We start from the raw sequence: 14,540 nt of genomic DNA, 5'->3' as shown, positions 1-14,540 counted from the left end.
AGAAGGATGAACCCGCAAAGGAAACTGAGAAAGGGCCATTGGGCAGAAAGAAAAGAAAGAAAACCTTAGAAGCCAAGGGAAGAAGTGGTCAAGGATGCAGAATGCTTCAGAGAGATCAGTCAAGATAAAAAGACTGAAAAAGGCCATCGGGCATGCTGGCATGGGGGTCAAGGGTGCCCTCAGTGAGAACATTCTGATAGCGCTCAGAAGCCAGACTGAAGGGGTTAAGGAGCCAGAGCTAAGGACCCGAGTCCAGACAGACAACTCGCTCAGAAGCCTGTGTATAAAGAGAAAGGCGGAGTTGGTAGGATCTGGATGGGGTTTATGGATCCCATGGGATAGTTTATTGTTTTGTTTTGTTTTTTGTTAAAAAGGAAAGCCTCATGAAATTATATTAAAAAGAAATATGAGGCCCGAAAGAAAATAAATGAACGAATGAGAGTAAGTGATGGTGTAAGGTTTCTGGATGACACCCAGAGCATGCGTCTTGCCCTGAAGTCGGGGCGGCCAAGGACATCTCACTTCTTAATGTCTCCGAATCTAGCTTCCTCACTTAGTCATCAAACTGGATAAGGTTCCTTTCAGACCTTAAATCTCTTTAACTATGAAATAATTCTTGATCTGAGGTTAATGTAATTAATCACAGCAGATGGACTTTTTGTGATGCTCTTAATTTGTAACTTTCAGAGTATGTTTCAACCTTCCTGAAATATATGATGGCTTCTTTGAGATTACTTCAGGGCCTGTTAAATACCTGAAGATAGACACACTCCAGATGGTCTTAAAAGGGAAATGACATTGTGAAAGGGAAGACAAAGACACTCGTTAACAACAACAAAAAAAAGCTTCATTTAGATCTCTGTGAATAAAAGCACTGAAGGCTGGTTTCACATGAGATTTTCTATTTTAATATTTCAGGTAAACCAAAAAGATTAAACATGTAAACATTTCTAGTGATTTTTAAGTATAGCGATAATAATCATCAGTATCACTATTAATTACTTTTGTCAAATTTTATGTGATATTTCCTAATTCTGCTACTACACAAATAAATCAACTCCTAATTCTGCTACCACACAAATAAATGAAATGTGAATATTCCTGAGGAGATGATGTCTGAATATTTCATTGGGTTACAATGAATATAAACAAAAGACAACAGTATTCTCAAGAGTGCATGGTCTGATGTAATGTGGGTTTAGAGGCCAAAAAAAGGGAGCCCTTCAAAATTAAGCATGGCTCCACATTCTGATTTTAATTTCTTTAGAACCCCACACTCCATGCACACAGACAAGATAATGACATACTGCTAAACTATGTGAAGTGAAAGACACATTTTCATTTTAGATACAGTAGTCAAAGAAAAAAAAAAGCTCCACATGGGAACAGGCAAGTCTCTAGAATGGTGCTGAATATGAGGTTGGGGTAAGTAAGGTAGGGCGGGCGAAGTTCTTTTTTTTTTAATTTTTTTTCAGTGAGAGGAAGGGAGGAAGGACAGATTCCTGCATGAGCCCTGAACAGGATCCACCCAGCGAGCCCAATAGGGGGTGATGCTCTGCCCATCTGGGGTGTTGCTCTGTTGCTCAGCAACCAAGCTCTTCTTAGTGCCTAAGGTGGAGGCCATGGAGCCATCCTCAGTGCCCAGAGCCAACTTGTTCCAATTGAGCCATGGCTGCAGGAAGGGAAGACAGAGAGAGAGAGAGAGAGAGAGACAGAGACAGAGACAGAGACAGAGGGAGAGAGAAGCAAGAGGGTGAAGGGGTGTAGAAGCAGATGGGTGCTTCTCCTGTGTGCTGTGACCGAAAATCAAACCTGGGACATCCACACGTTGGCTGACACCCTACCACTGAGCCAACCAGCCAGAGCCAAGGGTGAAGTTCTTAGTTCACATCCTGACTGAAAACAAAACAAAAAACAAACTTGCTTGTGTGTGACAATTTTCCTTATGACTTAAAATGTCTTAAAAATATTTATATAAAAATAAGTTATGATAGCAGCACCATTTTGGGGACCTGATAAAGTCTGATTTCCACTAATATATTCTAGTACTTAAGAACACATTAAATAAATAATATGTTCAAGGCCCTGAAGTCTTGTGTCATTTACTTTATTGTATATGATATCCAGATCACAGTACTTTTTCTTTCTAAATTTTACAGAAGTTACATAATTTTTCTCTATCACTGGTTTTGGGCAGTGATATGAGGAAGATTAAGATTTGTCATGGTGTTTGTGTTGGGTAAGAAAATGTCACATGACTACTAATGAATTCATATAGGACACAAGGCTGGGTTAAAGGGTGGCTCAGATGATGACAGGCCCTGGGCATCAAGTGTAGCAGAGTCAGAAGCAATACCAGGCTTCAGATCATCAGCCAGTATTTGTGAATGATAGAAATGCACATGACATCTTCCCAAATAGCCACCCAGACCATCCTTTCCTGTTCTACGTTTGTAATTCAAATACGGATTTACAATTTCCTGCTTTAGATCAGGGGTCTCAAACTCAACTCAGCATGTGGGCCACAGAGCAAGATCACAGCCCTTCTGCGGGCCGCACTAGGTCTACAAAAGGCAACTGTTACGCAACACTTTTCTCACTGCAGTTGAAAACAAAAAAAATCAGTACAACAAGCACAATCGTACATGCAGTTTGCTCAGTGTCACAAAACGACCAGAAACTGTAGTTCGCATCACAACTGCTGTTAACTAAGCTAATATCTAGCTAGGATGCTAGAGAAATGAAAAATACAAGTAGGCCCCTAGGCTTACTTAATTTTATCCAAAATATTTTGAACTTCGTGGATTAGTCTGTGGGCCACACAAAATTGTTCGGCGGGCCGTATGCGGCCCGCGGGCCGCAAGTTTGAGACCCCTGCTTTAGATAAATCACTTAAATCCCATTAACACTTAATAAAGCAAAATTTGCAAACTTATATTATTGGACTCTGGAGAAGAAAGAAAATAGATTTTCAATCTTTGCTATTGGGGTTTCCAGCCAAATAATCCATCGAGAGCTATCTGTCCAATTGGGTGCACAGGCTGAACTTAGAGCTCTATAAAATCTCAGGATGCTTCAGCCCCATGCCCAAAGACACTTTTAGATGCGTGTGTATGAGAAGGCGCAGGATGACTGGGAGCAGATTTTTCTCTTCTTAAAGCCTTGGGAGATAAAAAAGGAACATGGATACAGGTCTCAGGCTTCTGAAGGAAAATGTAGAAAGGATATGAAGTAATTAGAGGAGATACCAGACAGTATACAATAAAATAAATTCAAAGGGACTGAATGGCAGGGGTTACACTGGCTGCTCCAGATATTAGTAACTTTCTTCAATTCATTTTCTTTGCTATCAACAATATTACTTACTCTCTTAGTAACAACCTCAACTCTTTAGTTCTAGCCTCACACTCTCCACAATGTCAGTATCCCATTGTTTCTTCTCAAGTAGTTCTTCCAAAATGCGTCCCTTCTCCCTGCGTCCAACCTTCATCCAGCCCTTTTTGTTCCTGCTCACCTCCAAGCCTCCACCTGGGCTCAGCAGACCCTGCACTGTCCTTCATTTCTGCTATCACATTACCCATCTACTGAACCGTGAGCACCTTGCACACAAAATTCCCACTGCCAGTCCGAGGTTCACAAGCCCCCCAAACCTGCCAGGGCCCAGAGGCCTTGGTCTCCAAACTACTTTTGCTCCCTACCTTAGCTGTTTTCCAGTCTTTAGACATTTCTCCACAGCACACTTTGGTTGAAGCATATCTAAGTCACCTTTTTAACATGTACCATTATGACAAATACATTCATTCACTGAAGAATTTGGCTTTAGGCAAACTTATCTTTTTTTAATACTCTAAAGCTATCCTGTGGCAGAAGTTTGGGTTCTGCACAAGATGGATTGAGTATACTAGACCAGTGGTTGGCAAACTGCGGCTCGCGAGCCACATGCGGCTCCTTGGCCCCTTGAGTGTGGCTCTTCCATGAAATACCATGTGTGGGCGCTACCTCGATAAGGAATGTACCTACTTATATAGTTTAAGTTTAAAAAATTTGGCTCTCTAGACATGGAAACACCCAAAAAGCTCTTCAATAGAAGACTGGATAAAGAAGATGTGGCACATATACACTATGGAATACTACTTGGCCATAAGAAATGATGACTTCGGATCATTTACAACAAAATGGTGGGATCTTGATAACAATATACGAAGTGAAATAAGTAAATCAGAAAAAAACAAGAACTACATGATTCCATACATTGGTGGAACATAAAAACAAGACTAAGAGACATGGACAAGAGTGTGGTGGTTACCAGGGGTGGGGGGAGGGAGGACACAGGAGAGAAGGAGGGAGAGGGTTGGGGAGGGGGAGGGGCACAAAGAAAACTAGATAGAGGGTGACGGAGGACAATCTGACTCTGGGCAATGGGTATGCAACATAATTGAATGACAAGATAACCTAGACATGTTTTCTTTGAATATATGTACCCTGATTTATTAATGTCACCCCATTAACATTAATAAAAATTTATTTTAAAAAAATTGGCTCTCAAAAAAAATTTCAATCGTTGTACTGTTGATATTTGGCTCCGTTGACTAATGAGTTTGCTGACCACTGTACTAGACCCTGTCCCTCCCACTAACTGTCATTGACTATCAGGCGGCAGGTATGTGAGAGACCTGGTAAGGGAACAGTGGCAGGCAGGTAAAGAAGACCAGCATCTGAAGCACCAGTGATCCAGTGGTGAGTTTACCATTTTTTCCGTCCAGTGTTCCCTGGCTTGGTCTTAGGAGGAAGCCCAAAATTTGACACCAGAGAAGAGAGAATTTCAGGAGAAGCCTTCAAATTCAGGTTTGTAGAGGAAAGAAAGGGCCCTCTGGCAGCAACGGTGGCAGCAGCAGGGGACTCACAGGTGTCTCAGCCAATAAGGGAGTGGGAGTCTCTCTCCAATCACAGGAACTGTGGTCCCCAAGAGGGTGGGACAGACTTCCGTACCTTTTTCCTCTCTCTGTCCTCTCAGTGCTTGGCTCTGGGCATGGGCACAAGTGCAGGAAGCACATGACAAATAGTATAAAGCTCCATGTTTCTAGCAAGATGACAGAAAAAGAAAGTCTTGTGGAGGGGTATAGAGAGAGATGTTCAGGAAAGCATCATCACAGAATTCTTTATGCATTCCCAGGCCATACCCAACTGTGCAAGCATGAATCTGACACTCAAGGACACATAAAGACCGAGAACTGACCTAACATACAGACCACTGCTCAGGTCCCAGAATGGCCACTGGGTAGTACACGTATGGGACAGACAGGGACAGCCTGCAAAGCCCTTGAAAACTGAATTGACTTTGGAACTGGAATCTCAACCCACAGAGGCTGATTCTAACTTATGGTCTGAATCCAATCAGGTCAACTGCCTGCTAAAACAAAACAACAGAAAACAAAAAACGCAACATTTCCCATGGAATTCAAACAAGACCTGGAATCTCATAACATAATATCAAAAGCATCCGGGATGCAATCTAGTATTACTCAGCAGGTGAAGAACTGGGAAACATTCAAGTTATTTGCCAAAGGAAAAAAAAAAGTCAACAGATGTTAATTCTGATATCAGAAATGGAGTAATTTGATCAAGACTTTAAATCTACTACTATAAAAATGTTCAAATAGTTCAAACACAGGAGAACGCTCTCAAAATGTAAAAAAATTTCAACAAAGATATAAAGAAGAATCCAATATTACAACTAAAAAATATATTAATGAAAATAACCCATCGGATGGGCTCAATTATCAGAACAGAGATGACAGAGAAAGAGGGTCAGTGAACTTGGAGACAGATTAATTGAAACTATGTAACTTGAACAGTGAACAGAAAAAAGTTTACCAAACCATAAAAATAAGCAAACAAAGCCTCAGAGATCTGTGAGACAACACTAATATTTAACAGTCATGTTATTGGAGCCCTAAAAAAAAAAAAAAAAAAGAAAGAAAATAGTGCAGAAGAAAAATTTAAACAAACAATGGTTGAAAACTTCCCAAATCTGTAGAAAGATATAAACCTACAGATTCAAGAAGCTTGGTAAACCCCAACAAGGTAAACACCAAGAAATCCATGCCAAGATGTTGGGGACTGAAAAGCAAACAGGTATGTTGCAGTTTGGATATCTAGGGGACAGAGGTGTTGGGCCCAACCCCCCACCTCACCTGCCTAATTAAAGTTAACAAAGGGCTGTGCTTCTCTGCCTGTTCTGCCCGCCCATGTTCCCCGGAAGGACTGGATGCTAGTTATTCCTTTGTTTAAAGTTAAGATGGTGGGGGGTTTTCTGCACCTGGTGGTTTTCTTGGGTTGCCTTGGAAATGTCACTGAATTATTAATGGCCCACCTTACCCAGAAAATTAAGAAGGATGTTTTTCTGGAAGCGGCCATGTTTTGGGGGCTCGGCCAGAACAGTAGCAACTGTTGGCAAGGAGCTGAGGCATTCTGCCAAACTTATCCTGTATACGTCTTTAAGTCTCTATTTTTCATTAAATTTTGCACCATTTCCCACTCAAGACCCTGAAATAGATTTGTTGTGCAGGTCGCAGCACTAAGACATGGTGCAAAGCCACCATAAGGGATGTGAAGCGAAAAATAAAATTTAAAAAGAAACAGCCTGATCAGGTGGCAGTGCAAAGGATAGAGCATCGACCTGGGATGCTGAGGACCGAGGTTCAAAACCCTGAGGTCACTGACTTAAGCATGAGCTCACCAGCTTGAGACCAGCAGGATCATAGCCATGACCCCATGGTCATTGGCTTGAGCAAGGGGTTATGTAAAGCCAGAAGCCACGGCCACTATCACAGCAGCCCGGCCCATGCAGGTTCGCATTGGATTCGGACAGTTGGTAAAGAAACAACGGAGCCAAAAACTGGTGGGCCATCATCTTTAATCCTAGCTTGCACCCAGCGGGCAAGTAAAAACACACACTGGGTTCCAAAACCCACTCACATTCAGTGCTCACAAAGCTACTGACTTATCCGAGTTTCCTAGAATCAAAGGTTTCTAGCTCACCAGACTTATTCACCTCTGTTCCCCATCTTCTTCCTTCTCCCTGCACAAACTGCACAAACTGGCCTCTCACTCAACACTCCGCCATCTTGGCTGTTTCTTCTGGCCTCCTCCACGTGGCCTTTCTCCGCTCTTTCTGCTTTCTCCTCTAATGATAATCTCAGGAACCAAGAGAACAAACTTCTGTTCTGCCCCCATTTTATAGTGTAGAAATCAAACCTTTAATCCAATATACAAAACAGGGAAGTCTCTAATACAAAGTCACTTATCAGAGACATGATGGGATTACATCATCCCACATCAAAAAGGGTGGGAAAGGCTTAGTCCTAAAACCAAGCCCCAGGCTACAAGGATCCTGCCTGCCCGCAGCCCGCCCCCAACACACATTAACATCACCTGGGCAACGGCTTCCACGTGGGCAGCGCCATCTTTAACAAAGTGAGCATAATATATCAATATTTTATCTGCCCAACAGGTTACTAGCTCAGCTAGAGCCCCTTGGTCAAGGCACATTGAGAAAGCACACGGTGAGTAACTAAGGTGTCACAACTATAAGTTGATACTTCTCATCTTTCTCCCTTTCTATCTCTCTCTTAAAATTTTTTTTAAAAAGGAACAGAGATCACAAAAAACAGATGTGATGAACCAAACAAGAGAAAAAAGGGGTTAAATAAATTGACAAATGATTGTCTCATGCCCCAAAGTCTGAGGTATCAAGACTGATTTCAGCATGAGTAACTTTGGGCAGCTACTCTCACAGTTGAGTGTACATCAGAATCACACTTTGTTTAAAAAAAAAATAAAAAAAGGTTTCTGGCCCCCATGCATATATTTTCTAATTCAGTAGGTCTAAGATGGGCATTTCAAAAAGTTTCCAGGTAACGCTGATATTGCTGATCGAGGAGACACTTTAAGAAGCACTGGCGGCCCTGGCCGGTTGGCTCAGCGGTAGAGCGTGGGCCTGGCGTGCGGGGGACCTGGGTTCGATTCCCGGCCAGGGCACATAGGAGAAGCGCCCATTTGCTTCTCCACCCTCCCTCCTTCCTCTCTGTCTCTCTCTTCCCCTCCTGCAGCCAAGGTTCCATTGGAGCAAAGATGGCCCGGGCGCTGGGGATGGCTCCTTGGCCTCTGCCCCAGGCGCTAGAGTGGCTCTGGTCGCAACAGAGCGATGCTCCGGAGGGGCAGAGCATCGCCCCCTGGTGGGCAGAGCTTTGCCCCTGGTGAGCGTACCGGGTGGATCCAGGTCGGGCGCATGCGGGAATCTGTCTGACTGTCTCTCCCCGTTTCCAGCATCAGAAAAAAAAAAAAGAAGCAATGGCTTTGGGAATAGTCTTTAAGAACAGTTAGGGCTTTGATATTAAACACTATCAGCTGTACCATCCATGTGCAAGCCAGGTTGGCAGGTCACAAATTTAAGAAGCAATCTAATGAGTGCTTACAGGCAAGTACAGGTGAGTCAAATGGGGAATTAGACACTGATATCTGCTAGCTTTCTGCAGTATATAAAAGGCCTCTGTTGTTCTCTAGATTCGTTCACTAAACTCCTGGAGGATCTATTTCCCTTTGTAGTTCCATTAAATGTCTTTTTTAATTTGCTTCTGACCAACTAACACTAGAACTTCAACAAATGAAAAATTTATCAAAGGCTCGTCAGCTTCACTCCCCAATCACCTGTTCCCTTTCTCTGAGAGCTGGAGTGGATGGAAATATGTTTTGGCACTCAGGTGTAACACATTCAAATGCACCTAAGTGTAAACTCCCCAGATGTAGTTTCCACAGCTCTTCTGACAGATGAGTCCTCAGTGGCTCTGAGAAACCAGCAAGGGGACAAAGGAGTCCACTGGCATGAAGGGGAAAGTTAATTACACTTAAAAACTATCAGCTTTAAAATAATGTATTATACTAAAGAGAAAAAAAAATCAGAATAAGAAAATACTTTCTGGCAATTGTAGGGCAAATGCTGAATTACTTCCTTAATTATAAATCAGTTCATTTTTATACCATTTCACATTAAGTACATGAACAAAAAGAAAAAGGAAAAAGAATCTAAGGTCTGAGACTCTACCAAATCACAACTCAAGGCCTATGGAGTAGACACCATGGTCAAATACCCAGTTTCTCTCTAGCAACTGCCTCCTCTTTCTATGGAATTGTACAATGAAATCTGCTGGGCAAATGAGTTTGTAAAATGTGATTTTTGAGTTTGCTCACTTTTATTGTTAAAAATGGCACTGGTCTGTGAAATTGCTAATTACCTTCCTGCTTGGTAGGGGCCATTGTTATGCTAATGTTGCTGGAGGAGAGGTTTTTGTCACCAAAGAAGTTTTAAAAGGAGAGAAGGAGGAAGAAGGAAGAAAGCCATTTTTTCAGAGTGAGGATGGCAAAGAGAAGCCAAGATGGCAGGGTGCCGAAGGAGACGCCAGTTTGTGCAGAGAGGAGAAGGGAGAAGGTGTGCAGATGGGGAAACAGAGGTGACTAAGACCGGTGGGGGCCTTTGACTCTAGGAAAAACCGGAGAATGTGTCAGGGTTTGGAACCCTGTGTGTTTGCTTGTTGGCCAGTACGAGAGTAGAATAAAGGAATGGCCCACCAGTTTTTGGCTCCACTGTTTCTCTATCGTCTGCCCGAATCTAATGGGAACCTGCAGGTGAATGGCCACGATGGTCGCTACTACTGGCCATACAAAATCGTTCTGTGAAATCATACCATGGAACCGTCTATGGAAGAAGGAAGAGGAAAACTAAGTGCTAGAAAACATGTCAAGGAAAGAGCATGGTTAGATGAATACTACATACCCCACGTACGGTTTCTGGAGGAACACAAAAACGGGGTAGAAAAGCTTCATATGTGACCGTAACATTTAATTCTCACAGAACTAGCAAGTGTTTTTCATTTTAGTGCCGCCCTTGCCAGATAAAAACATTCCTGTAATTTAAAGCAGGGGAAGTGCTGTTTAGGCAATTTAAAAGAAAGAGGGTGTGAAGTGAACTGATACAGGTAAAAATGTCCCCCCAATGGTGACAACTTGCTAAATATGGATAAATCTCCTATTAGTTGGCTTTCACAAGTGTGATTAAGATAAAGAAGTGGTAATTACTCCATGTGCTTTGTAATGGGGCAGCCTATCTAACACATTTCCAAATGAATAGTAATTTACTAATGAAAAGAGACATTTAAATACCAAATATCAGCAATAAACTGGTAGTAAAAAGAAAGGAAGCTGCTGGTAGAGCAGGGTGTCAGGAATGCAGTCATATGTGGAATTAAAAGGATTAGATCACTGTGAACTGGGTGACCTCCCATCTGTACTCTCTGTCCTTGATACCTTTATTTCAACTGCTTCATGTGTAAAAACCAAGGTAGTTTTAGAATAAAAATACAGTGCTTTGTTTAATCCCAATTATTATCACATTTTAATGAAGCCCATAAACTTTATTTTTGCTTTGGTCTTTTTTTTTCTTTAAAAAATAAAACCTTACAGAGACCGTTGAAAATTGTTTTGTAGCCCTGCCCAATCAAAAATTCCCTCTTCTTCTCCAGAGGTTAACACTATCCTAAAGTGTCAGCCAAAGGTCACTGTCACCAACTCAACACCAACAAGAATTCCCAATCTGGGGTGCAGTGGGGAAGGGAGGAGCCTTCACTCAGTGTAAACAGTTCAGTTGTGATATAACGAGGCTCTGGAATGACCCGGCTATGAGCAGAATCATGGAACAGTAGGGCTGTGGAAGAGCTCCAGCCCAGATGAGAAGGCTCCGATGTTATGGCTCCAGTGTCACAGCTCCGGTACTGTGAGATAGATAGCTCAGCGCTGTGGTGGCAGCTCAGCTCTGGTGTTGCAGCTCCAACCAAAGAAACACAGTATTCAATGAAACTGGACATGGGCTTCCTGGAGGCATAGGGGAAGCTGGCTCCTGCCTGGGTCCCAGATGGGTCCATTCTCATGCAAATAAGGATTCCAAATCTATATGGATTGATTAGGCCAATTAGCACCATCTTGACTGATCCAAATGAAGCCATTGATTGGTTGGTGAAGATGCAAATGAGTATGTAGCTATGCAGTCCTGATTTGCCAGGGCAGGTCTTTAACCCATTGGTTGATTTATATAGGAGCTCCTTTAAAAAGGTCAATTCAGATAGCAGAAGCACAATGCAGGAGGCTTGGCAACTCAGTGCAGTATTTTCCAGAAGCACAGAGTATGGGAGGCCCCTCCTTAGCACTGACCACTATACTCTGTTTACAAATTGGTACCCAGTTAGCCACCAGTAGTCCTTAATAGGCACTTAATAGTCTCAAGGTCAAAAGAAGTAGGCATGTGCCAGTCCCATTCACATTTTTTATTTTTATTACATGTAAGATATGGCAAAAGTAGGTTTACAGTTGTTTATATGAAAAATAATGCAATAATTAATAAATAATAATATAAGAATAAAACTTGTGTTTTGCATACTCATAACTGTGAGCCTACTTTCGTCCCACACTATATTTTTGTTACCACAAAATGTTCTGATTTTAATAAGGCTCAAAAATCAAGAAAGGTTAAGCTGAAAATTCTAACTTAATTTCTGAAGGACTATACATGTTCTTCTTATGATGGAATCTCTCAGTCTTAAAAGCATGGGTATTAAAAAGTCTATTGTTGCATGCTTCTCTTGTACAGTGCTTTGAAACACAAAGCCATCTTGCATTTCCCTACCCTAAGACTTGTCAATAACATTTATACTCAGGGCATGGTGTTTCAACACTTTGGAACTTAACACTTTTATGTCAGTTTCATTAATAGCACTACTGAGAACGCTGTTCGGTAGCAGAGCAGAATGCCACGGGAACTCAAGCCCATCATATCTGAACATCATGGTACTGCAATAATAAGACAATTAAGAGTACCTCACAGAAAGAAAAGTCTGACAATTAACCCTGATTACCAATTAATACTACTACTTTCTTAGGACCAGATAGATCTTTAATATGAAGATCAAATTTTAATTCAAGTCATCACTAACTTGAATAGTCATATTTTTAAATGGACTTTCAATTTAGGCAAAAACCAACTAATACAAATATTGTATAGGAGCTATATTTATTATTCATCTACCATGCCTCAATTCACAAGAGAATTTTAGACATAGCTACAGTTACATACACAGATGGCAATAAAATAAGCAATTTCTTTGAACTAAATAATCTTTTTTTAGGGAGGGGCATAAGGATAACCCCAATATGAAATATTAAGTTCTAGGCAGTTCTTACAATATGTGTTCTAACTTTCCTTTTCCGTTATGTTGTTTGAAACTCAGGACTGAGTTTCTCACAGAAACTTCATTACGTCTAACAGTCAGCTTCCAGGCAAATCCATAAGAGACTTGTTTAACCCCTAACTCAGCAGGAGCAATGGTCACCATAATCCACTCAGTGTTCTCAGTATCCAGTGCCAGGGCTGTGGGTGGTGTAAGGTCCAGCCAGGAGCCCCAGAGAAAGAGGGCTGGGGCAGGGAAGGCACACAGAGGTAATAGTCTGATGGCTGCAATACAAGGACAGGTGGACCCAGCAGCCAATGTTGATGTCTGTGACCTATTTGTAATTCAAGCACATACTCAAGAATGTCTCCACATTAATTCCAGCCATAAATCCTTCTCTGCCTGTCACAGAAATACCAGACTGAATGCTGGGTTTCTGGAAGAGCAATGCATAAGACCCAGAAGTCGAGAGTCCAGTTACTAAACTCTCTGGGTCCCACTTTCCCCATATAGTTATAAATTGATATTCTGAAAGAAACTGCAATAGATACAATAATAAAATAGATTATTATAGAATGAATGGGTTTTTTTCTCCCCATTTTGGGGCAGTTAATAATACAGCTATATTAAAAGCCTTCAGTTTTATTGGAATAGATGAAAATTTAAACACAAAAAGACACATACAGAATAAACTAAAGTCCCAAATGGAAATATATATTTCAAAATGAGAACAAATCTAACTTTGCAAAGAATATTTTAGGACAAAAAGATTCTAAAATTTCTTTGAAAATATTAATAGGCATGAAAGCAAAAAAGCTACTCAAATGAGAAAAGAAATGGAAGTATATTATAAGACAATAAGCACTAAAACCGTGTGATACTGGTACAAAAGTAGAACTACAGAGTGCTAGAACAGAGTGGAAAGCCAACTATCCACTAATTGTGTTTTTGCATTTTTGGTAAACAAAATTAATTCAAAAGGGAGGTGGTGTAGGTTGGGGAAAGGTTATAATAAATGGTATACCAATGTTGGAGGAAAAATTAGATCTATACTTTACATATCAGTGGACCCCAGATGTATTAAACAATTAAACATTTCAAAATAAAATCCTAGAAAAATAATTAAATCATGGATAAATAATAGAAAAAAGAATGTTTACTAGTTCCAAGGTGGATTTTGAAATTATCAAAAAACAAACAAGCAAACAAACAAAAAACCCACCAAAGAATAAAACAGTTGAGTAAAGCAAATAAAAAGTGGATTTAAAAAGTAACAAAACCATAGTTAAATAGGAAACATAATATTGGGAAAATAGTTAAATCAAATATGAAAAAGTGGTTATAAAGAGTTATAAGGTTACATGGAATACACAATCAAGTTAATTAGGGAAAATATACATGCTTTATTTCCCACAATTCTATCAGGCAATAGTGAAACTGTTCTCCTCAGGTGTTAACAATGATATTAAAAACCAGTACAACCTCTGGGAAAACCCTGTAACAACAAACATAGTCATCATAACAAGATCACCTTCCTCTGACCTGAAGGACATGAAGCCCGTACAGTGATCTCTACTGAACAAGGCGCATGTCTCTAATTTCTGTCCTGACTCCTGTACCACCCCTACTGCCTACAGGAACAGCTGCAGGACCTCAGCCTGAGGTCCTAAGAGCATGGGCAGGTGGTCTGACTGAGATCTACATTCAGTTACATAATTCACTGGTGGGGCCATCTGTCAACTGGATACCCTCCAATTACCCACGTTTTCTGCACTAGGGTCTGTGTGTTCCCAAGCAGGGCTGCCACTGAAGAGCACTACATGGTTACCTCTTATATGCCAATCAATTATGGTAACTCTCTGGGCCCTGGAAAGAAAGAGCCTCTCACCACGACTAATACTGCTGCCTGGCAAGGACTGGCTTCTCCATCCCAGATGGCCATGGTCCCTGACCTGGCTGCAGAAAAGCAGGAAACAGCTCTTGGTAATAATCACTGAATGCTCACTGCATCTTTCTTTTGAGCTGGTCATGTATTATTGCTGACCTCTGACCCTCCTGGCCAGCTCCAGGGCATTCAAGATGTTTCCCAAGCTCAATTTACCTAGTGACTAAAAACTACTGAGAGGAAAAAAATAGATGGGTAGGTGGGTGGAAGGGTGGGTGGGGGGGGGGCAATGGGAAATGAATGGAAGAGTCAAAGGGTGGGAAGGGGGATGGGTGGAAGGATGGATGGGAGATGGGGGATGGGGCTATGGGGGATGTATG

The 14,540-nt window shown here is 41.4% G+C and overlaps 1 protein-coding gene across 4 annotated transcripts in view; it reads right to left on the bottom strand.

Annotated features, from left to right (window-relative positions):
- Window positions 1-14,540, bottom strand: part of KIF16B (kinesin family member 16B) — a 366,353-nt gene that overhangs the window by 165,286 nt on the left and 186,527 nt on the right. The window lies entirely within an intron of this gene.

The sequence above is a fragment of the Saccopteryx bilineata genome, chromosome 6 (genome assembly GCF_036850765.1).
Source record: "Saccopteryx bilineata isolate mSacBil1 chromosome 6, mSacBil1_pri_phased_curated, whole genome shotgun sequence".
Lineage (NCBI taxonomy): Eukaryota > Metazoa > Chordata > Mammalia > Chiroptera > Emballonuridae > Saccopteryx > Saccopteryx bilineata.
The sequence above is the reverse complement of the archived record's forward strand: the minus strand, read 5'-3'. Positions and strand labels throughout refer to the sequence as shown.